Genomic DNA, 22,905 nt, shown 5'->3' on the forward strand with positions numbered 1-22,905 from the left:
CACTGCTGGTTACAGGTGGCAGTTACAGAGAAATGATGAAAGGGGCATCTGAGCTAAGAAACCATGAAAACAAGCCAGCAAGGCTCTAAAGCTAGCACTGCCTTTACCCATGATCTGCAGTTATTAATTAAATTTGGAATCTATTAAAAATGAATAGGCTTCTCCTGAAAAGACCCACCTGCACTGGAGAAGGAGATTATATAAGGGTAAAATGAGGAAGGACCTTTAGATAGCTGAAAGCAGTTTGGTAAGCATACTGCATCCAGACCAACCCTGGTTACCTGGAAGTTACAGATGGGGAAATGGGAGCCTCCTGCTTCCTCCCTCAACCAGATAACTGGGAGCCGCAGGGTGGATAGGACGATGCAGGGGCCGTCCCTGAAGCAGGGAGCAGAAGCAGCAACGTGGCATAAAGTGTCTCTAGGTAGGCGGAAAACATCAAGGCAGTGATCTGGGACAGTCAGAAAATGACACCAGGGAATAACTGTGATCATTGATTAATAAGCACAGGTGTCACTCTCAGTGACTCCCCTCTACCCTCCCATTCCTAGAAAGGCCAAGCTCATGGCCATTTTCTGCGGTAGGTACTTGCCATTCCTTCCCGTTGGAACCTTCTCTACATTTCTGCTCACCCATCAGCTCTTCAGAGAGGCATCCCCAGGGCACTATGTTTATACGCCTCCTGGTACCACCACTCTCTAACTCCCTGCTGTGGTGGGTTGAATGGTGACCCCTTGAAAAGATGCATCCATGTCCTGGGACCTGTGAATGAGACCGTATTTGGAAAAGGGTCTCTGCAGATGTAACTAAGAAGGCCCTGTGAAGACAAAAGCAGAGAGTAGAGTTACGAAGCAAAAACCAAGGACCACTTGGAGCCAGAGACACTGGAAGAGGCGAGGAGGGGTCCTCCCCCCACCCCCAGAGCCTTTGGAGGGAGCCTGGCCCTGCTCACACCTCAATTACGGATTCCTGGCCTCCAGACCTGCAAGAACACAAACTTCCGTTGTTTTAAGGCACCAAGTTACTTAATAATAATATGTTGTAATGACAGTAGTCACTTGATAAGAATATGCTGAAATATGGGCGTTCTGTTCAGGGCTGATTCTGTGGGTGGCCTCTGGATTTTGTTGCCACGATTCTTACCCCACTGCCTGCCCAGATTGGCTGAGAATGTACTGCTGCTAACGCGGGTTACCTATGCCTATGCCCGTGACCATGCTGTTACAGGAAACATCACGTGTCTTTCAGAAATCATTTTAAAATTCTCCCATTTTGAGATGTTGCCATCTAAGAAATACCACTGCGATTCAATATTCCAACCAAGTCAAATCCAGTATGAAACATTCTATGTGGAAAAAGCTCCTGGCGGCTGGAAAGATAACACTCTCTGCGTCTTATTAACAGGAACCCACTGCACGATATTTTCTGGTTTAACCTCACCATGTTGATTTGGATTTGTTCTGATTTAATTCTGGGCAGAGCCAGCTCGTAGCAGCTGAAGGACGCTCTCTCCGTGGCTAATACTTCAAGAGACACTGTCAAGGTTACCGAGTGTCTGCTCACTAGAACTGTAAAGACAGGAGAGCGATGGGACAGAGGAGCTGTCCGTTGATAAACAGAGAGATGGGGCACAGTGTACAGCGGACCTCGCTCACGTCAGCGCAGGCTGCCGGCTTGAGAGGACACTCGGCCTGTCCTAGGCGGGGCAGATGAAGGAGAGGAGGAGGTGAGAAGGCCTGGATTCTCCCTGTGCTGAATGGGCTCAATTCAAGCCCCACTGAGGGTTACATCACAGAAGAAGCAATAAGGGGAAAAGCTGGAACTATTTTAATGACATGAGAAACTGGACAAGAGGATAGAAGGAAATAATTAAAAGCAGAATGGTGCAAAGTGGAACTCATGTCAAGGGTGGGAGAAATAGATGTTTTACTTTTTGAAGACAAGAAGGAGTGATTAGGGGGCGTGGGGTGGAGATTAGGCTACGAGGAGGACAACGCCTATGGGGTGTCCGCTAATGGCAGGCATTCGATAGCCATGACTTAGGGCCATGGGCATTCTGGCCTTTTACTCCTACCTAGGAGGTCAGGACACTGAGGTTCAGCGACATTAAGTGGCTTCCTCAGAGCCACAGGGAGAGCCCCAAGTGTCTCAGCGTCATGAATTTCCACTGTATCACGCTGCAGCCAGCGGAACAGTACAAGCGTGAGTTAGTTGGCCTTTGTGACATGAATTGGCTCTCCTTCAGAAAATAATTCCAACCTGGTTAGTAAGAGACATAAAATTTGCAAATATCCCTTTCTCCCTCCTGCACCAAATGGCCAACACATAAAAAAAAAAAAAAAAAAAGCAATTGTTCACACACCTAGAACCTTGAAAACAACCAGAAAGGGAGCTATAATATACTCAAGAAAACACTTGACCCAGAGGCAGGATTCCTGTGTTCAAATCGTAGTCTTGCCTCTGACCAATTAATTATGTGACTTTGAATAAGACACTTAAGCATTCAGAGACTCTACCCCTTTTTCAGATTGATTGGATTAAAATATGTACTAGTTATTGCACATAAATAGAGCAATTGGCACCTACCTAGTAGGTGTTCAATAATGTCTGTAGGCATTACTATTGGTATCACTGTTGTGTATGAACAGATGGCCCTCCTGCAGTCACGTGGTGAATGTGTGCGTTGCAGGCTCAGTGATCTGGACCCTGGTGGCACTTAGAGGTGAAGGGAGGCTCTCAGGATCCAGGACCAGGACAGTCGATGGGAACAGCAGGCAGCGCTGGACAAAATGGCTCAAGCAGGTCAAAGCAAAGAACTGGAAAAGAGTTGAAGTCAGAAGTTCATCCTGGGCTCCCCAGGTCAACATACATGAGCCATGTTGTGTCAGACAGTTGAATGAAAACATCTCAGGGTCTGATCTGGTAGCTGTTCATTTATGTACATCCTTTATCTCTTACCAAAGCTTTTCTGAGGTGAGGTGGGAAGTCATTTTTAGATGAAAATATTTTAAGAACACTGGCCCGGATTCCCAGTGAAAAGTTGATACCTTTGAGTTTTTTAGAACTCTCAATATTTCTTAGTAAAATTCTTTCACTTTAATGATATGAACAAAAATCAAACCGTTAGTCTGACCTATAGCACATGAATTAAAAGTTTAAGCTTTAGGGACTTCCCTGGCAGTCCAGTGTTCCCTGGCGGTCCTGTGCAGGGGGTGCGGGTTTGTTCCCTGTTGGGGAGCTAAGATCCCACATGCTTTGCAACCAAAAAAAAACAACAGAAAAAAAAACGAAACATAAAACAGAAGCAATATTGTAACAAATTCAATATAGACTTTAAAAATGGTCCACATCAAAGAAAAAAATCTTAAAAAAAAAGTTTGGGGCTTCCCTGGTGGCTCAGTGGTTAAGAATCTGCCTGCCAATGCAGGGGACACAGGTTCGAGCCCTGGTCGGGGAAGATCCCACATGCCATGGAGTGACTAAGCCCTCGAGTCGCAACTATTGAGCCCATGTGCCACAACTACTGAAGCCTGCATACCTAGAGTCCGTGCTCCGCAACAAGAGAAGCCACCGCAATGAGAAGCCCCTGCAATGAGAAGCCCCTGCAATGAGAAGCCCGCACACCACAGTGAAGAGTAGCCCCCACTCTCCGAAAATAGAGAAAGCCCGTGCACAGCAACAAAGACCCAATGCAGCCAATAAATTAATTAATTTTTTTAAAAGTTTAAGCTTTATTGCTTCTCCTTATGTAATCTTGTCTTGTTCATTTATCAACACATTTATTGACACATCTTCTCTGATACTCAAGTGTCAAGGTCCACGTCATTCTAATTGACTAAATTATCCAAGACCTTTGCAGGTTTTGTCAGTTGAGCCACACTGTGTGCTCGGAATGTTAAAGTATATTTGGTCATTTCAGATGATCTCTAAGAGTTGAATGTATCTGCATTTTTTCTTGTTTTAAAGTTAACATGTCCACAGTTAAAAAGAAAACTAATACGAGAGCCTAAAATAAACAGCAAGGCTCTCTTAAACCATGTTACTCTATTCCTTCTTGTTCAGCTTCAATCCCAAGAGCCATCACTGTTCATGCTTTTCTTCATGTTTTTATTATCTTCATAGATGATAATAGTTTTTACATCACTAGTTCTATGCAGGCATTATCTACTGACTCTAGACCGTGGAGGCTGTGAACTTAGCTAACTGATAACCCTTCTCACAATTATTTTTTTTCTTTCCAATTTTTGAAAGCTGTATTACAACATTCTATCTCCAGTCACTCCGTTTATAAGATCAAATAATATGCTTATACTGCTGTTTACTGTTCTGCCAATGATGAATATTATCCTTGAGTACTTAGCCTGTAAAATAGGATATTATTGACAGAGCTTTTATCGCCCAACTTCAATTAACTACAAACTTTCACATCATCAAGATTAACAATATTTACATTCTGGCTTGAAATTATGGTTCATTTGGATACTTGACTATTGTTTCAGTGCTAAAGTTCAAAATCAGTAAAAAAATATTTACACTTTCTAATAAATATTATTCCCTGAAGACTAATGCTAGACAGAGGTCAACACATTTCCTTCCCCTGGGTCAAATGTCATGACACACAAGCCAGGCAGAAATGCCTGCCCCCAGCCCAGGAGTCAATGGCTTTTTCTACTGATGATTCATCAGGTATTAAACCCATGTCACAGAATAAAGATGCAGATGTAGAGAACAGAATTAAGGACACAGGAATGGGGGGGCTGAAGGGGAAGCTGGGACGAAGTGAGAGCAGCATTGACATATATACACTACCAAATGTAAAATAGATACCTGGTAAGAAGTTGCTGTATAACATATGGAGTTAAACTCGATGATGGGTGATGCCTTAGAGGGCCAGGACAGGGAGGGTGGGAGGGAGTCGCGGGAGGGAGGGGATATGGGGATATATGTATGAATACAGCTGATTCACTTTGGTGTGCCTCAAAAACTAGCACAACAGTGTAAAGCAATTATATTCCAATAAAGAGCTTAAAAAAAAATAACTCATGCCACATTTTTCTCTGTGACCTATCTGACCTGTACCATTCTTACAATATTATTTCCTTCATTCTTCCAACATTGGCGTGTAATATGAGTTTAGAGATTTACATCGTACTTTAGGGCCATGAAATATTTTTTGTTATTTCTTTCGTTTCCTTTTCATAGTTTATTTTTGTTTGTTCTTTCTGGAATGCTTATTTGTCAGACATTAGCCCTTTTATATTGTTCCCGTATGCTTTAATATTCCACTAATATTATATGTTGAGCTGTTTGTTGAATTTTCTGGGGCTTTTACCCAATTATGCCACTAACCTTTCTATTTATGAACATTTTTATGCTAGCAATCATTTTTTCATTTTCAGGAGAACTGTGTGTCCTTGACTGCTCACATCTCATTGCATCCTGCACTTATTCTTTAGGTCTGACATTTCCTTGATTCCTCTGAGGATAATAATTAAAGGGTTTATAAAATCATGACAACACTAATAACACTAAAAATATTTGACTCACCCTTAAATTTTCCTGGCTTCCTCCTGAATTTATCATGATTGTTTATCTTTTTTCTTTTTCATGCTGGCAGTCTTCAGCTGACTGGTAACTGTTGGTTTCCATTTTCCCTATCGCAAATCTCAGTATGTTTCCGTGGTGGGCTTCCTGAATGGAGGCCAGTCTGGGGGCTCTGTTGATGTGGGCGGGCTTGCAGACTGAGTGGAAAGGCAGAGGGCAGATGGTATCAGGGAGCTCCCTAAAGCTAGTTCCATGAAGGATCTATTCTGGGCTGCCCACCTCACATTAGCAACTCTGGTTCTTTCCAGCAAGTTTATCCAATTGTGGAGGGTGGTGCATAAAAGCCCTCTAGGTCTTGTCCAAGGATGCACCCTGAACTACCGATCCCTTTGTTCAGAGGCGGGGAAATTAATGCAGGGTCTACCAGGAAAGCTGTTTCTTAGACGTAGTAGGATTTAACTCCTTGTTTTGCATCCATCTCACTCCCATCCTTGAAAACTGGTGGATCCCAAGTCAAGAGGGTCTCTACTCAGGAGTTTTCCAGGTAAATGATCCTTCACTTCCACTACCCACTCTGGGCCAGAGCTGCTTCAACCTGCTTTCATCCATCAGTATGTTTCCAGAATTCGCGGAATTTGAAATCCACCATCTGTTGATCACTGCCCCCCTCCCCCCCTTACACTATCTTTGCTATTGTAGGTCTATTTCCATTGCTAATTCTACCTTATGTCTGTAGTGGGTCTAGGAGAAAAAGGGAAAAAATACACGGGGAGGGAAGGCAAACCCCGCATTTAGTCCACCATCTTAAATTGGACACCTTCAACTTGTAAGTAAAGGACATTAGTGCTTGAACAAGAATCCCAGTGTGACTTTGTGTCAATGTTCTCAACACAGTCTACCTGCTGCTTCTATCAGTTTAAAACAACCATGAAATTAAATGACATCTAAACTCTAGAATCACACTGTCCAAACATATGGCTACTTAAATTTAAATTAAATAAAGTTAAATATAATCTAAAATTCATTTCCTTAGCCGCACCAGTCATGTCTCAAGTGCACCACACCATGTGTGTAGCATCTACTGTGCTAGGCAGCAAAGATAGAGAACACTTCCTAGGTGATGGAAGGACACAAATATAGATGTTCTATTGGACAGCGTGTCTCTAACGCAAACTCAGAACTCATCAATAAAGAGCTAATCATTGAAAGGCAAGGTATAACTGATGGAGCATGGGGAAGGGGCTCTCTCTTCTTTACCACCATAGCTTTGCATGAAAATGTCCCTGCATATGTTTCAGGAAGGAAATCTGGTTCCCACAAGCCCTTTGTTTTCTGTCGGGAGCAGCTCAATGGGTTAATCTTGACTGTGTGAATTGACTGATGACTTGGCCACTGCAGGCTTGATGAATAGGTGAGAACTTGAATACCTACAATGCTTCCTGAAGGCAGTGAGTAGGCTGTGCAATGTTTATTCTATGCAATGAGGCTTACAAATGTGGAAGATCTTAAATTACCTCTGAGAACAGCACTTGAGCACAGGCAAAGAGAGAAGACAGAATTTGACAAGGACTTTTCTCTGTTTAGCTTTCACGGGATAACCATGAGGAGGGAGAAGTGACAGCCCATCTGACCTCCCTGGAATCCCTCCCTAAACAACTAACTGTAAACCTTTTAAACAGAACTCTGATAAGAAAGAACTACTTCCAGCCTGCCCTAAATTGTTGTTTCTTTTATCTACTTCGGGGTCCTTTGTGATGAATTGGCTACAGTTTCAGAAGTGGAAAGTAATGGAGAAAGTCAAAGATTTGTATTGATCCAGAGATAATATTGGATCAAGGGACAGGCTTATGTGATTTAAAGGAAATTCAGCACCTTGGGAATTTAATGCACTTGGTTTTATGCCTAGGAAGTAGGTACAAGGTATAAAACAAAACTAGAAATAAAGTGCACACCAAAATAAAGCTAACACTGATGTCTGTCAGTGATTCTCTCGGGAATCTGGAGACCCCAGAAACAGCATGAGACTTGCGTGTCTCACCAGCTGTGTCCCAACTGGAAAGAGCGGATGTGGTACCCTCTCTCCTTTCCTCTACACCATCCAAGTCATCATGCTTAGATGTTAGAAGCCAAGTCTCTTGAAAATAATTCCTTGTCTTTAAGTTTAAGGAATGTGCATACCCATCATCTCCAAAATTCTTGTTGTTTTGTTCTTGTGCAGATTTTTTATGGCAAAACCCACATGCATTTTTTCTCTTTTTATTCATCTAAACCTAATTAAAGCACACTGTTTTGAAGTGTAGTTTTTCATGAGAGAACAAACAATGTCATAATACCTTTTTATACCAAATGGTCAAGAATGTATAGATTTAATATGTTTTTTCAATGTAGGCAAATTGAAAAACAACATGGAAAAAATCCACATTCTAGTCTGATTTTCAGCTCAAATTTCTACATGGATCAAATTAATTGGGAGGTGTTTTAATTTCCATGTTTCATGAGTGCAGTGTGGACAGATACTAATTCTGTCATATTATCTTTGCTGTATCCATCCAGCCACTAAAGAAATAGGAGTTGAGAGCCTGATACAAACAGGACACCTCAGCAGAGAGAGAAATGAATCAAACACAGATTGCTGCTCAGAAGTTGGTCATTTTGCAGAGATGATAAGACCAAATAACTAGAATAAAGTGCAGCCCTGAATCCCTGTTTGGGTCAAATCTTCTGATTTTCTCTAGAGCTTTAGGATGAGGTTAATGATAGGCCTGAGTCCTCTTACCCCAGGCTTGTCTTCCCTCATCCACACTCTGCCAAGCTGCAGTAGTAAAGTCCACATGTGACCCACTGGGAGATGGAGCCAGGAAACCAAAGATGAGTAGAGAAAGCAGCATTTCAGTGTAGCCCTGTCTCCTTTGTCCCTGAGTATCTTCCCTGACAAAACCCCCAACAACTTAACTGAAAAGGATAAAGAGATTTTATTGCCAAGCACTTGGATTACTAAAGCTAAGTAGAAAGTGATGCATCCTTCTTGTTCCTTTAAGAACACAACAGTCAATAAAGAAAGAAGAGTTTGAATAAAAATGGTTCTGCCATGGGCTTGGGAGGGTTCTGAAGCATTGGGGTTCAAGAATGCCCTAAAAAGGGGGTACTGGGAAGAGGAACAGGGCTGCTTTCGAATCCAGATCCAATTACTGGGAGACCTGGGTCTGGTAGGCAGGGCAAGTATTAGATAAACTGTGCACAGGCAGGCTGATTGAGAATCATGGTAACCATGTAAAGGAGTGGGCTCACTGAGCTACGAAATGTGTTCCATGTGCCTTATGACAGCTGAGCCTCATGCAAGCCAGCACACATCCACACTCAGCGAGCCTGGTCTGTGTCCCAGCTTAGCCCTTGTCCCAGATGTCTCAGTGATGACCCTCAAGTTTCACCATCTTAAGCCTGTGTCCTAATCCACCCTTCCAGCTCCACTGAAAACATCACCTTTGACTACCTTGAGACAATCTGAAATCACCAAATATCAAAAGCCTGAAATGATCAAATCATAAATCCCTTTAAAAATGAATCAAATAAAAACCATATAATCATCTCAATAGATGCAGAAAAAGCTTTTGACAAAATTCAACATCCATTTATGATAAAAATTCTCCAGAAAATGGGCACAGAAGGAAATTACCTCAACATAATAAAAGCCATATATGAGAAACCAAGAGCCAACATCATTCTAAATGGTGAAAAACTGAAAGAATTCCCTCTAAGAACAGGAACAAGACAAGGGTGCCCACTCTCACCATTATTATTCAATATAGTTTGGAAGTTTTAGCCACAGCAATCAGAGAAGAAAATGAAATAAAAGGAATCCAAATTGGAAAAGAAGTAAAATTGTCAATCTTTGCAGATGACATGATATTATACATAGAAAACCCTAAAGACTCTACCTGAAAACGGCTAGCACTAACCAATGAATTTAGCAAAGTAGCAGGATACAAAATTAATGCACAGAAATCCCTTGCATTCCTATACACTAACAACGAAAGAGCAGAAAGAGAAATTAAGGAAACTCTCCGATTTACCATTGCAACAAAAAGAATAAAATACCTAGGAATAAACCTGCCTAAGGAGGCAAAAAATGTATATGCAGAAAACATATAAGACATCATATAAAACACTGATGAAAGAAATCAAAGACAATACAAACAGATAGAGAGACATACCATGTTCTTGGATTGGAAGAATCCATATTGTGAAAATGGCTGTCTTACCCAAAGCAATTTACAGATTCAATGCAATCCCTATCAAATTACCAATGGCATTTTTCACAGAACTAGAACAAGAAATCTTATGATTCGTATGGAAACGCAAAAGACCCTGAATAGCCAAAGCAATCTTGAGAAGGAAAGACAGAGTTGGTGGAATTAGGCTTCCTGACTTCAAACTATACTACAAGGCCACAGTGATCAAGACAGTATGGTACTGGCACAAAAATAGAAAGGAAGATCAGTGGAACAGAATACGACCTCAGAGGTAAACCCAAGCACATATGCGCACCTTATCTTTGACAAAGGAGGCACGAGTATACAATGGAACAAAGAGAGCCTCTTCAATAAATGGTGCTGGGAAAATTGGACAGCAACATGTAAAAGAATGAAATTAGAACACTTCCTAACACCATACACAAAAATAAACTCAAAATGGATTAAAGACCTACGTGTAAGGCCAGACACTATAAAACTCCTAGAGGAAGACAAAGGCAGAACACTCTATGACATGCATTAAAGCAAGATCCTTTTTGAGCCACCTCCTAGAATCATGGAAATAAAATCAAGAATAAACAAATGGGACCTACTGAAACTTAAAAATTTTGCACAGCAAAAGAAACCATAAACAAGACAAGAAGACAACCCTCAGAATGAAAGAAAATACTTGCCAATGAAACAATGGACAAAGGATTAATCTCCAAAATACACAAGCAGCTCATGCAGCTTAATACCAAAAAAGCAAATAACCCAATCCACAAACGGGCAGAAGACCTAAGTAGACATTTCTCCAAAGAAGACATACAGATGGCCAACAAACACATGAAAAGATGCTCAACATCACTCATCATCAGAGAAATGCAAGTCAAAGCCACAATGAGGGATCACCTCACACTGGTCAGAGTGGCCATTATCAAAAAATCTGGAAACAACAAATGTTGGAGAGGGTGTGGAGAAAAGGGAACTCTCCTGCACTGTTGGTGGGAATGTCAGTTGGTACAGCCACTATGGAAAACAGTTTGGAGGTTCCTTAAAAAACTAAAAGTAGAACTACCATATGATCCAGTAATCCCACTCCTGGGCATATACCCAGAGAAAACTATAATCCAAAAAGAAACATGTACCATAATGTTCATTGCAGCACTATTTACAATAGCCAGGACATGGAAGCAACCTAAATGCCCATCAACAGATGAATGGATAAAGAAGATGTGGCACATATATGCAATGGAATATTATTCAGCCACAAAAAGGAATGAAATGGAGCTATATGTAATGAGGTGGATAGACCTAGAGACTGTCATACAGAGTGAAGTAAGCCAGAAAGAGAAAAACAAATACCATATGCTAACTCATACATATGGAATCTAAAAAAATGGTACTGATGAACCCAGTGACAGGACAACAATAAGGATGCAGATGCAGAGAATGGACTGGAGGACACGGGGTGGGGGTGGGGGGTGAAAGGGAAGCTGGGACAACGTGAGAGAGTAGCACAGACATATATACACTACCAAATGTAAAATAGATAGCTAGTGGGAAGTTGCTGCATAACAAAGGGAGATCAACTCGATGATGGGTGATGCCTTAGAGGGCCAGGACAGGGAGGATGGGAGGGAGTCACAAGAGAGAGGGGATATGGGGATATGTGTATAAATACAGATGATTCACTTTGGTGAACCTCAAAAGCTGGTATAAGAGTGTAAAGCAATTATATTCCAATAAAAAGGTTAAAATTAAAAAAAAAAAAGAATCTATAACCACAATCAATCTCGCCACTTCCTTTCAGTCTCCCTGGAAGAGTTCCTCATTTTGATTCACCTTGTGAATGTGATCCCCTCATTTGTGCTCCTTTGAGGAAACCCCCCTCACCTGGACTTTCAAGTTTTCACTTTCCCCCTCCAGACTTAATCTCCGCAGTCTCTAACAATTTCTAATCTCTACCGTTTTAAAAATTAGCCTTCCTTTAACCTGTATCCTCTTAGGAGTCCTTATGCTTTTTCATGCCGTGGACTGTGAAATCTGGTGAAACGCATAGATTCCCTCCTGGAATAATGTTTGTATATAAACAAAATACTCAGGATTACCAAAGAATCCAATTATATTGAGTACAGCTCTTAAAATACAACAAAAAATGAGTAACAAGGCAATATATGTGCTTTCTTGGTTTTATTATTTATTTAGTGCACTAAGGAACACATCTAGTGGCAATTCTAATAACTACCTTAATTTTGAAGTCATGCTGAGCATAAACACTTAACAATAGCTGCGATAATTGTAATGTGATATGAAAGTGGCAGCGATTTCTCTGGCTAAGTCAGTGCCACCGGTAACGCTATAGAACTGGTTACCTAGGTTTCATTACGAAAAGAAATGTTAAGTTACAATCAATGATTAGCAAAAATAAAGATATTCCCATCCAAGTTCCCAGAATTCCATCCTTGGGTGTGTTGGAGGGAACAGGAACCTGACCCTGCTCCTCTCGTTCTCATCACAGCTCTCACTTTTTCATTCTCAAATTCGCTTGGGTTTTTTTGCCTTGTGATCTAGCTTCTGTCCCACCACTCTTGTGGTCCTGCACTGGGAAAGAGCACCTCAGTGTCCTAATTCCTAGAAGCCCACAGGCTAATCAGTCCACACCTTGCTGGCCTATGCATGGAGTCCCACACTGAGGACCATTCTTTTTTTTTTTATCGAGTTTTCATTCTTTATTTATTTATTTATTCATTTATTTTTGGCAGTGTTGGGTCTTTGTTGCTGCGCGCAGGCTTTCCCTAGTTGTGGCTAGTGGGGGCTACTCTTCATTGAAGTGCACAGGCTTCTCATTGCAGTGGCTTGTTCTGGAGCACAGGTTCTAGGTGCATGAGCTTCAGTAGTTGTGGCATGTGGGCTCAGTAGTTGTGGTGCTCGGGCTTGGTTCCTCCCCTCTCGGCTTTGCCCTTAATTACCCATCACCTGCTTCTTGGTTGCTGATAACACTGTGGAACCCCACCTTTTCCAGAAGACAAGATGGGCAATAAAAGGAGTTCAGGCTGTAGAATCTGCCACACCTGGTGTGAACTGCTTTCTACTACATGAAACTTTGTTCATGCTATGTCATCTCTCTTCACTTTAGGTCCTTGGCTGTAAAGAATGACTAAGAAAAGCTCCCTCATGGGGCCATTTTGGGGATTAAATAAAGCAACAAACCAGAAGGACCTACAGCAGTTGCCACGCAGAAGGCACTCTGTGAATCTTAATTGTTTTTTTCTTTTCCTCTTTAGCCACTTGATTTCTTTACCAAGTAATTAAAATTGAAGTGAAAATTTTCATAAATATGCACATATGCAAATATAATGTGTACATGCATTTTCTCTATATACAGTGCTTGAAGAAAATAATTTTCTTATTAACGCACACCTGTATAATTTTTTTAAGAGACATACTGACTTCAGTCACACCTGTATCTCTTTTAGTGCATATTCTGGAAATTCCTTATCTTTTTTCCTTCTTTTTCACATCCCAGCACTATGCAAAGTTGGACACTCAGTAAATACCTTTGATGATGCTGACAGGTTTGCCATTTCAAAGTATGGATAATTTGAGTCATAGAAAGGTTAAGCAGCTTGCTTGGAACTATAGATGCTTCCTTTTCAGTCTGGTCCCTAAATGCATGCATCTTTCCCTGCCTCTTACTCTTTGATCCTTCAGATAATTGATAAACAAAGGCATTTCTTTTCTTAACAAAAGATGTGTCTTCCTGACTAAATTAAAATTCTGCTAACCCAATTTATTCTCTTAACCCCACAGAACAAGCAATTGATTTCTTTTCCATTTTCAATCATGAAAACGTTGTCACATTTCATTCTTACTCTCTGAGTTATTAGATTTCAGTTCTTGTTTCCACATGCTTTATATGCACAAGTCAAGTGTAACCTGAAAGATATGAAAGTGGATTTGCAGTGAAATGGCCCAGATCTGGGAAATTTGTCTTACTGCCTCTTAACTCCTTTTTTGTTTAATGTGCTTATTGGTATTTTCCTAGGATGGTGCCGGTGCTGCATGATGACACGTCTGTACTGACAGCCCTGAACTTTCAGGCAGAATCTGTGAATAGGTGAGAAGGAGGCTTTAATTAATGCCCTAAGACTGGGAATGAAAACAAAGAACAGGAAGCATGGGAGATGAATCTGGCTGTCAAAACAAAATGAAATAAAAATCCCAGAGTGCTCTGCCCCAACAAGCAGCCCTACTTCATGCTGCTGGGGCCCGGCCCTCTCCCGGGCCTGGACCACAACCCAGAGACCACGGAGGAATGTTTCATTTGGAAGGAATCAATGAAACAACTTTGCACAGAAATTCTCCACCCAGGGCACCCTCGCACTCACTCCTCTCTCTGCCATCAGAGCTGCTCTCAAATCCCCGATGATCATAAATTCCCTAGGAAGGGCTTGCAAGCTTCCCTGGGTAATTATGGCCTAGTAAGAAACAATCAAACTGGGGAAAAGCACTCTGAAAGAATCCCTGAAGTCAGGCCCAGCCATTGTATCTGTTTTTCGAGTTAGATGAGAAATTCGTGTTACACTTTAGGAAGCCTCTTTGGTAAAATAGCTTGAATGTCATCGCCCGAGGCTAGAATTCTCTTTCTTTAGGAAGAGATATATTTCAGAACCAGGATATGACTTTGAACACAGCCTGGGAAATCCAATATCGTATAACAGAGAAATGTGAGCACCAGGATTCAAGGGCAGCTGGAGATTTAGTACTTTTCTTCTTGTAGTATCTTTTCTCTGTCTGGACTGCTCGCTGCCCATCTCTCTGATCAACTTCTGTTCTTTTCTACATATGAAAACTAGTCTAAAACTTTATCATTTTAAACAAATATTTAAGGAGCACTTCAACAATCTGCCAGGCATTATCCCGGGAGCTGGAAACCCAGAGGTTACTTTAAAAAAGCAAAATCCCTGTTTCCATAGAAGAAGATTCACCATTTTAACCTCTCTTGAAACCTAGCTGCTCCATTGAAGGTACACACAGCAGCCCGAATATTTACACCAAAGGAGGACACACTTGGCTCTGATCTTACTTTCTTACTTCTCTGCTCTTCTCAGGCTTGCTGTCCTGTCTCACCCTGACTGTGAATTCCTCAAGTGCAGGGACCACAGCCTCTTTTGATCTCTCGCCAAAAACAGAGCCATGCCCACCGTAACAACTCAAAACCCACGTCTGCATCCCAGACATTCAGATATTATCTAATCATCCTAAATGACATTCTTGTGACACACAGAGAGGATGCTATTGGGCTTGTTATTTATATTCTTGGAATTTGAGTCAGTTGTGCTTGAATAGTTTGGCCAAGAAAACAAACCAAGTGGTCAGGCCGAGACAAGCTTGTGAATCTTGGTTTTCCATCCAAATATCTGACCTAAAGAGAAAAAGGGAGGGATGGGGGAGGGAGTTTCTCTCAAGCATGAAAAACTGCCATGACTAAGTGCAATCTCAAAAGACCTCAAGCAAACTGAAATGCTGTTATTGGTAAGAATAACACCTACACAGGATTAGCGCTTTATACCTTTCATCGAGTCATTTATTCAAAAACAAATATCACCACTAGGCATTTCTGTAGTGTAGTGGATATCACGTTCACTCATAAATATCACCAAGTGGCAGAAACACAAGAATAGAGCAAGATCAGTACAGTGCCTGCCTCCAGGGATCTGGTCTATTTTCTTTTTTTTAATACATTTCTATTGGAGTATAATTGCTTTACAGTGCAGTGTTAGTTTCTGCTGCACAACAAAGTAAATCAGCCTTATGTATACATACATCCCCATATCCCCTTCTTCTTGAGCCTCCCTCCCACCATCCCTATCCCACCTCTCTAGGTCGTCGCAAAGCACCAAGGTGATCCAGCTGGTCTATTTTCTTATTGATCTTCTAAGATCCTTTCGGGACAGTTTGTTAGCCACTGTCATCCTTAGGTACTAGAGCCTACTGTGTCAAACTTCAGACTTTGGGGTTTAACTGCAAAACACAGGGTACCCTTAACTCTCTAATCTTCATTATATCTGTGTGCAAAGTATCCGCCATCTTGGGGGGGCGGTAGCAGTCAGGGTTCAACATAAAGGGATTTATCCCAGGAACTGGCTTACGCCAGTGTGGACACTGGCTGAGCAAGTGTGAAATCCCCATGGAGACGGGCAGGAAGGGAGGTGGCAGGCTGGAGCCCCATGGGCCAGAGCTGAAGCTGGCTGTCCACCCCAGGCGGCCGTCCAGAAGGAAGGTCTAGGGGAAAGAAGAGCATTGCAGACCCAGCAGCTGTTGGGAATCTCTGAGTTCCAAGAAGAACTAACCTCTCTGTTATTAAAGACCTTGCAACTGATAAAGTCAGGCTTACCCAAGGTAATCTCCCCTTTGATCAGCCTGAAGTCAACTGATCAGGAACTTTAATCACATGTGCAAAACCCCTTCACAGCAATACCTACATTGGCCTTTGATTGAATACTACAAGATGTGTGTGCTACAAAACGGCCCCTGACTTCCTTGCCCTCCAGCTCTCAAGAGATCTCACTCCTAGTCTGCCCTCACCAGAAGGTGGAAGAGAGAGACACAGGATCGATCCTAGTCAGGGTGACTCAGCACAAAGGCATCCCATGGGGTTATTGTGAAGTTTAAAGAGATGATGCACATAGAATGTCTGGAAGACACACTACAGGTTGAATTACCATTTAGCAGATGAGAGGATCAGGCTCAGAAAACAGGCAAATAAACAAAGTGACCACATAACAGTCCTTCGGTCTGTAGAGTTGAAAATGACAAACTGGTTCTCCTCATTCAGATCCCTTTGTTCTTGCCCTGGTCACCACTTTACAGTCTGTGTTCCTTTTCCTGGCTGAGTCAGTACACAGGAGCACAAGTTAAAAGAGAAAAGTGAGCAGTAGCTGTAAGATGGGCATATTTGAGGGGAGATGGTCAGCCACTTCAGAGGTGCCCAGGCAAATAAGATAAGGCAGAGAGCTTCCCGGCCCTAGACTTCAGCATGGGATTGTTAGATGCACGAGGCCTCTGACACCATTACACTGCAGGCTACCTGCTCCACCTTCTCCCTTAATAATCGATCCCTTCTTTGTGAGCTTCTGGAAAGCTGACTCTAATATAACTGTTTTCATCGTTCTCTCTTGATCTTCTCTATAAGTAGATTTCACTTTGGAAATGCTTTGTCACTTCCTTTTAGTTGACTATTTTTAGTCTGCAAATTCAAAATTTATGAAAAGCCTTTCAATGATTCAAGATGAAATTTGGTTAGGATAGGTTGGAGGGATATTTGGGTGCTTAAAAATGAGCAGCGAACACTCTTTCTCCACCTACTGTTCTTACTGTGAAGTAAACAGTAATAGACATAAAAGCACACAGAACTCAAACAAACTGTCATCACAAATTAATTCTCCTGCTATAACTTTGGCAGGTAAACAGAAGCAGCCATTTACCTCAGGTAGGTTCAGCCTTCTCCCTAGATGTTGTCCCAGAATCTGCTAGAACATCACTGACCTTGGTCAGGCAGCCACTTGAACTGATCTCATTCCATCTTCTTCTGCAACTGAACTTGAAAATATCCACATGCTAAGATGTCCATCAAAATGCTACCCCAGATTATAAGAAAAAAAATATCAAATTGTACACTTTAAATATATGCCGTTTATTGTATGTCAATTATATCTCAATAAAATTCTTCTTAAAAGAAAAAAAAATTGCTACCCCAGAGTTATAAATTATCCAGTGATGCATTGATAGACTCCTAGTCTTTAAGGCTGAATTTAACCATCTTTTAAGTCACCAAATATTTATTAGCTTCTTTTATATATTGGAAAGTCTTTTTGATGCTGAAATTAGACCTGAGAACAGGAAAAAGAGGGTTTCTGCTCATGAGGCTTACTTTCTTTTTTTTTTTTTTTAACTTAATTAATTTATTGGCTGCATTGGGTCTTCGTTGCTACTGGTGGTTGTGGCAAGCAGGGGCCACTCTTCATTGTGGCGTGTGGGCATCTCATTTCGGTGGCTTCTCTTGTTGCGGAGCACAGCCTCTAGGCATACGGGCTTCAGTATTGTGGCACGTGGGCTCAATAGCTGTGGCTCTAGAGCACAGGCTCAGTAGTTCCGAGGCATGTGGGATCTTCCTGGACCAGGGATCAAACCCGTGTCCCCTGATTGGCAGGCGGATTCTTAACCACTGTGCCACCAGGAAGTCCCAAGAGGCTTACTTTCTAAAGAAGCTCTAAGAACATTAAACTAGTAAACAAATAAGAAATAAGCTCTAAGAACATTAAACTAGTAAACAAATAAGAAACAATTCAAATTATGGTGAATGCTGCTAGCTGCTAAGAAAAAGAAACGGGTGATCCAATCAAGAGTGATTATGACTCCAGTTTGTGATTTAAAAACAGAAAACATTATCCAAATAAGCGCCACTGTATATCCTTTGATAAAGATCATGTGTCAGTAATATCAGCAATTCTACATATTTAAAGCATTTTGTTCAGAAGTTGCATCCAAATATAACCCCATATATTTTTTTAAATACTCATGCATTCACCAAAAGAAATATAATGTAAAATAAATGTTAGTATTTAAAACAGTTAGCTAACATAACACTTTTCATACAGAAGGAAATAGTATTTAAAAGATAGATGTCTAATTTACAATCCGTGATGGAAGATTAAATATCTAGAAATCAAAAACAAACCACATTTTAGCCAAAAGTAGAGACTCACGGGAGAAGAAATGCCCATGGGTCCTGGTAGATGGACTCCAGCAAGACAGTTAAAATTATGCAGATTATGAAAACCTGTGATTTTTTGTACAGGGATGAGGATGTTCTCTGATGCACTAGTTAGAAAAGAGGGCACTTGTGCTGTTTCAGAAGCTGATGGGACAGTGACAGATTAATAGACGATTAAGGAGCTCAACTTTATTTCTTACTCAGATCTACACAATTCTGACCTATTTTTGCTGTCCATGTCCTTAGAAATTTTCCTCTCAGTGGCTAAAGGATATTAACAGTCAACTCACTTTATACATGACAAGCTTGACTTTATTTTTTTCAACCCGGTGTATAAGCCCATTCCCCAAAAATCTACATAAAAGGCAACCTTGCTGGGCTGTAGAGAAGACATACACCAGTGTGGCTGCTGAAAAAAGTTAAGCTCAGCCACAGTTCAAAAAAATTAACTCAATTTTTTTGGCCACAATTACTTACATAGTTCTCATCTCTCTCTCTTTTTTAAATATACCAAGCCATTTACGTCATGTCAAAAAATTAAGAAAAATAGTCCCCATAGGATTTCCCCTAGACACATAAATTCCTTTGGCTGCTTTAAGATTCTGTTTGGGACTGTGGAAGGAGCCCCGTGGTGGTAAGCGCTTTGCATTTCCTATCTCATTTAATCTTCTCAACAGCGAAATAAAAGAATTACCTTCATCACCATCATCTTCATTCCTAGTGTATAAATTAAAAAGTTCAAATATTTCATCCAGGTTCAAAGAGCTAGCACAAGACATAACAGTGATCTTAACTCTAGCCCTTGGCTCAAAAAGTCCCAAGAAAACTCTGCCTAAATTTCATGAATACTTCATCAACCTCTCTAAAGCACTTACTTTCTACTTTATAATAGACATCCTCATACAGTATACATATGTCTCCCCTGTTAGCTCTCTGTGAGTAGATATTTCCTCGCAGGTGGCGGTTTATGTAACAACAACTAAATAACTACTCTCATCTCCACCACTGTGATTGTCATGAACACTGAGATCTTATTCTGTACCTGGGATCACGCTACGTGTTTTAATTCACTCCAAGATTTAATCCTGAAGTTAATCCCAAGTAATGTAAGTATCAATAGGATTACCATTTTTAAATGGGGAACCTGAGGCTTAAGGAGGTTTCTTTCCAAGATAACAGGACAAACACATGAATAAGTTTATTAATATTAAGTGCATCAAACAGGGTTATTTAAAATATATCTATTGAGCACCTAAAATATGCCCCAGCTGCACTTCTAGCTAGCAAGCGGTAGAACAGAACTTAATTCCAGTGCCAGGGAGACAGAAATAGAGACTGTACACACTGGTGGTACTTGCCATGGCAGGAAAAAGCAGGGAAGGAGGCAGCAGAGCTGTTTGTTCTGTGAGAATTTAATTTTACAGAGAGTGGTCAGGAGGTGGGGGATGATAGGAAGATGACCTTGAGGGAAGACCTGAAGGTTCTGGCTGTTCCTGACAGATAGAGGAACAGACGCAGACTCCACAAGGTGGGGCGGGCTTGGTTCATCTAAGGAGAGCAAAGAGGCCACTGTGGCTTTGCTGGGAAGGAGCGAGGGGAACAGTTATAAGCAAAAAAATCAGAGAGGGACCCTGGGCTTCTCTTTGGCTGGGTAGGACTCTGAAAGGACTTGGGCTTTCACTGGGAGAAAGATGGAAGCCACAGGAGGGCTTGGAGCCGGTGATTGTCACAGTCAGGCTGTGTTTTATAGAAAGAACATTCTGCCTGTGTGTTCAAGACAGACTATGGGAAGTAAATGTGGCACAAGAGGGGCCAGTTAGAAAGCTGCTGTAATAATCCCATCTAGGGGTAACAGTAGCATAGACCAGGTACCAGGAGCAAAGTTTTTAAAAATAGTTAGACTGCGGATGTATTTCTAAAGCAGAGTGAATAGGATTTGCTGACAAACTAGACATGGGGTATGAAAAAAAGGGAGTACTTAAGGATAACACTGGGTCTCTGGCCTGAGAAATTGGGTGGATGGGGCCAGGTGGAGAGGAAAGAAGGAAGGTCAAAAGTTGTTTAGTTTAGTTTAGTTTAGTTTAGTTTAGTTTAGTTTAGTTTAGTTTAGTTTAGTTTAATTTAGTTTAGTTTAGAACCAAAGTTTGAGACCCCTACTAGAAAATGGAGATGGTGAATGGGCAGTTAGCTCCAGGAGTCATAAATTTCCAGACCGGACAAAAAAAATAAGGGAGCCTCTGGCATATGGATTATTTAAATCCATGAGATTGTGTGCTCACACAATGGGGAGAGACCCAAGGACTGAACACTGAGCCACTCCCACATTTAGAGATAAGAAAGATATGGAAGCATCAGCAAAGGAGACAGAGAAAGAAAGGCTGTCATGGAGCCAGGAACCCAGGGGAGTGTGTGTTCCTGGAAACTGAGTGAGGAATGGGTTCCAAAGAGGAGGAAGTGATAACTGTGTCAGATGCCGCTGATGAGGCGAGTAAGCTGTGCCCTGAGAGCTGACCCTGGCTTTTGCCCGGCGCAGTCCCTGGAGACCAACCGTCCCGCTTCAGTGGGGTGAGCAGGGTCGTGATGTTTAATGGCCACTTGCGTGAAGCATCCCCGCTCAACGGGGCCTGGGATTTCCTCCCAATCATTAGTACCACAAAAATAGCTGACTTGGAGGAAAGATCGATCTTTCTAATTGCGGATATTTGTTCTCTGTTAAAGGAGTTCATCTGGTTTCAATTATTAGGCCTTTTTGTAGGAGATGTTTGTTTTTGTGTTTATGTGTGTATGTACGTGCGTGTGTTTCAATTTCCAAACCAGAGCTGCTTTGATCCTAGGAAAGAGAATACTCAGCATTCCATCCAGATGAGTATTGCTGCTAAGCCCTGTATTTGCTTTCCTCCTCCCCTGCTAGCTGAAATTCTACGGAGGCCAATTAAACTGCCTACACCAGCATCAAACACAACATACACTATCTCGACATGTAGGTGATTATAAACATCCAACTATATTTTAGCATAAGTACTGAGCGATGCATGGGGTGTTTTCACTTTACATGAACTATCTTTTGAGTAGAAACACATTGTAACTTGCAGTGCACTCAGGTTCTCTGGAGGATTGCTCTTAACGACAGGAAGACACCTGCACTGAACTTCCTCCTCATCATTAGTGAGGTCAAATCATTCCCATCCTATGCGTTTTTCAGTTTTCACCCATTTTCTGAGGGCCGCTGATTAAGTATGATGTATGACTCACTCACTAAAGTCATTATAAAAAAGGTAAATAAAACATTTTAGCAAGGTCTGAAAACTCAGTGGAAAGTTATTCCTGCTAGGGGGGGAAATGAGGCCAGCAAGTTCTTAAGTATGAAAATATAGAAGTTTGTATACCTCGCAGGAATACTTGTCTCAACCTACTCTGAACAAACATATTGGAAAATTATGTTTTCATTGAAAAATTACCTCTATTGAAAATGCTGGAAAGGGCTAGTATGTTAAATAAGGGAATCGTATTATTCCCAAGTTATGTCTGAACCTACATTACTTTTCTCCTTCGTGATTTAGAAAAAAAAACAACACTTATGTTAACTTTATAGATATGCAGAAATTGGCACGAAGGAATTCCAAAGGCATTTAAGTTACTAGCCAGTAGACGGTAACAACTGGAGAGATGTGGCTTATGGCCGTGACCGGGTGATACACTTGGTAGTTGGTCACGGATATGGTGGGCTGCTGGCCATGAGGAAAGCTCAGCAGGCCTCTTTTGTCTACTTTCTGCAAGTGGAAATGAGATGATCAGGTAAATTAGTATGAGGGGTTGTGTTGATGGTGTGTTATTAGGTGCTAACGTGTGCTTGGAAGAGGGCTACGCCAACCCCAGGTTCTCACCCTGCTTCCCGCTACAGAGTGTGTTCAAACAAGCAGTTTCTTGGAGACGAGCCATTCGTTCATTCGTTGACTCGTTTACTTCCTCCATCATCCTCACTGAGCCCTTCTGTGTGCCAGGAGCTTGTATGCTCAGGCCACTCAGGATGGCTGTAATCTTGCTCTCCGTCCATCCCCTGTCCGACCAGTCTTCACCTACACCCTACTCACATGACTGACCTTCCTACGGACCTGCGCCAGGACCAGCTAGTGATAGCTTATCAAAGGGGTGTGCCCCTCTGCTGGTTTCCTTGGTAACTAATGAGCCCACCTGATGTCAGTTCCCCTGTAATGGGTAACCTCCCCTTCCCCCCCAAAGGAAGACTGCCACCATGTCCCGTCTGCCATCTGCCGCACATAGTGGGGTGTGGCTCCAGGACCTTGCTTCAGACAGGTAAGCTCCCCAACCTGTTAAACCATTAATGTCTCTGCT

Source organism: Hippopotamus amphibius, chromosome 14 (genome assembly GCF_030028045.1).
Source record: "Hippopotamus amphibius kiboko isolate mHipAmp2 chromosome 14, mHipAmp2.hap2, whole genome shotgun sequence".
NCBI classification, from domain to species: Eukaryota; Metazoa; Chordata; class Mammalia; order Artiodactyla; family Hippopotamidae; genus Hippopotamus; species Hippopotamus amphibius.